Below are 3181 nucleotides of genomic sequence, written 5' to 3' on the forward strand. Positions count from 1 at the left end.
TAGACGGTGTTCGAATCGCAAAGCTCTATATTTCAACTATTTTAGTCAACTTAAGTCGGTCGGCGCGAGTTCCGACCGCCGCCGCGTGAGGGCCACGCGGCGAAGTATCAGCCCGTATTCAAGATTAGTCCAGCGCTACTATAAGTAGGGTTCCGCAAAATCGTCCAGCATCTTCTGGCTTGAGTTAGAGCGAGTACTATAAAGGACCTCTTTTCTATCATTCTACGTATTGTACTTTTAGTTAACGTTCCATTTTTTGTTAACTTATTGGGCATTGATGATCATAAAATATTTTTTAGTTATCGCAATGCTCAAATAAGTTAACAAAAAAATGACATATTAACCATTCAAAAGTTGACTATTCGGTAACGTGCCAATTTTTATTAGCTTGATTAACAATAGCCGATTGTTTTCGAGACATTTGTTGACTGTTAGTTGACATTTAGATTAGACTAAAAAGTCGACTCTTGACTTCTCTAGTCTACTTATAGTCTATTAGGTTGTTCGGAAAGTAATTTCGTTTTTTTTATGAAAATGAAAAACGATATTTTTATAGTGAATAAATATTTTATTGAATTATATATTGTCCATTCTGGTCCAATATCTTTTTGCCATCTTTCTGGCAGTAGCATGATTCCACGCTCATAAAATTTTTGTTCTTTGCTGGCAAAAAACTGATCCAGGTGATTTTTGACTTCCTCATTTGAAGTAAAGCTTTTACCGTCTAAAAAATTTTGTAGAAACCGGAACAAATAATAATCAGAAGATGCCAGATCTAGAGAATATGGTGGGTGTGGCAGTATATCCCATCCAAGCTGTAAAAGCTTTTGGCGAGTTACCAAACTTGTATGAGGTCTCGCATTATCTTGGTGGAACACTACACCTTTTCTATTGATCAATTCTGGCCTTTTCTGTTTAAGTGAATCATTCAATTTGTCCAGCTGATGACAGTACACTTCAGAATTGATCGTTGTGTTGTCCGGTAGAAGCTCAAAAAAAAAACGATTCCTTTGAAATCCCACCAAACAGATAGCATCACCTTTTTTTGATGAATATCGGCTTTCGAAGTGCTTTGAGCCGGTTCATCTTTTTTACTCCATGATCTCTTGCGTTTAACATTGTTGTAGACAACCCATTTCTCGTCCCCAGTGATGATGCGCTTCAAAAATGGATCATTTTCTTGACGTTTGAGACGCAAATCACAGACGTCAATGCGACGGCACAAATTTCTTTCCGAAAGAACATGAGAAACCCATATGTCGAGCTTTGAGATTAAATCTAGGCGTTTCAAATGATCATGAACGGTCGAATTCGATAAATTTAATCTCTCAGCGATCTCACGAGTTGTTATTCGCCGGTTTGCATCAATTAATGCCTTTATTGTGTCTTCATCAGGCCTATGTTCAGGCTTGTGTTCTTCAACTGGCCTTCCAGAACGTGGTGCATCTTCAACATCAAAATTGCCGGATCGAAATTTTGCAAACCAGTTTTGGCACTGGAGTTCTGTCAATACATCTTCTCCATACACATCGGATAATTTTTTTCTTACTTGAACAGAATTTTTATCTTTACGATAGTAAAAAAGTAAAATATGCCGAAAATGCTGCTTTTCACTTTCCATATTTGATAGGGCACCAACTAAAAACTACTGCGTAGAATCAATCGAACTTTTTTCACAAGCAAGCCTTGCTATATCAGCTGTCAAAATATATAATGATTATGCGGCTTAAGTGTGAAGTTGGCTGTGAAAAAATACAATTAAGTCCTCTGTTGGGAAAAAACGAAATTCTTTCCGAACAACCCAATATTTTCAGTTGACTTTGTATTGTTTGAGAGTCGACTTACAGTAAATGACTGTAAATCGACTTAGAATGTCGACTGTTAGTCAACTTTTGTTGAGACATTTATCAAATATTAATCGGCTATTATTAGTCGACATTCGGGCTGGCTTTGAAATCGACTCTTGACTTTTTCAGTCAACTTATAGTCGACTAAAAAAAAAGTCGACTTCGTGTTGTTTGGGATGTTTGTCAAAATGAAGACGCCGGGGCGAACGTTTTTTTCGCTTCGGTCTGAGTTAATTTTAAAATAATTATTGCTAGTCTAATTTTAATCGTATTGACCCCTTCTTATTTTCCCGAGGGCAGGTGTTATTTATTAAAAAAGAGTAAATAATAATTTATTGTATCACACCGTGTCATTTGTGTCGCTTGTTGGAAGGCATACACTATTGATGCTTCAATTGACTGTTGCGAAGCGTTACGACTGGCGAGTGTTTGCAATTTATTGTAGACACTGATGAAATACTATTAAAGACCGTTGGCCCTGAACAAATTTTCATGACTATCAATGGGGCCCCAATTGAAGAATAATAACATTACCGATAATTCATAAAAATTTATATAATATATCAATAACATAAATATTTTGATAATATTAATGTTACGTCCGGCGGACTCACGCGACTCTTTTCTTTCATAAAGATCTCGAATTCCTCGAAGCTCTAAAATTTTATATTCTTTCCTTTTTTATTTTTCATCTTAAAACCTAAGAATCCGTTATCTCCTCATGAATGTCGCTCCGAGATAAAAATCAATATGTATGGAAAGCGTAAGACTAATTAACGCCAAGATTAACGATCAAGTCGCGAAACGATTCTCGCGAATTCGTAATTATAAAATTTAAGAAACGGCACGCGACGTTCAGGGGTAGATTCTGGGTGGTCCCGTGGCGACGATGCATCCGCGACCTTTCGGCGCCCGAGACGTACGTTTCCCCATAAATCTTAGGGTCATAAAATTTTGGAGTTTCACTTTCCCACTCTATCGATTCCTGTCAACATCCTTTCCTCCCCCAAAATCTTGACCAATCTAAGAGCGAAAGAAAATCCTACTCCCAGCTAACGAAACCTATTCCACCAATCCAAATTTGAGTAATCTGCGGCGATTAATATAAAAATCGCGATTCCGCAACCCCCGTGTCAGTTTGATAGAGAACATATAGACAGTCAGTTTGATAGAAGAACATATAGACAATCAGTTAGATAGCAGAACATATAGACAGTCAGTTAGATAGCAGAACATATAGACAGTCAGATAGATAGCAGAGCAGATTTTTCTCGAAGTCCGGAGCAATCGAGCGATAAGTCGCGATAATCAAAATTCGTAAAATCAGTGAGTTG

Source organism: Trachymyrmex septentrionalis, unplaced genomic scaffold (assembly GCF_001594115.1).
Source record: "Trachymyrmex septentrionalis isolate Tsep2-gDNA-1 unplaced genomic scaffold, Tsep1.0 scaffold185, whole genome shotgun sequence".
NCBI classification, from domain to species: domain Eukaryota; kingdom Metazoa; phylum Arthropoda; class Insecta; order Hymenoptera; family Formicidae; genus Trachymyrmex; species Trachymyrmex septentrionalis.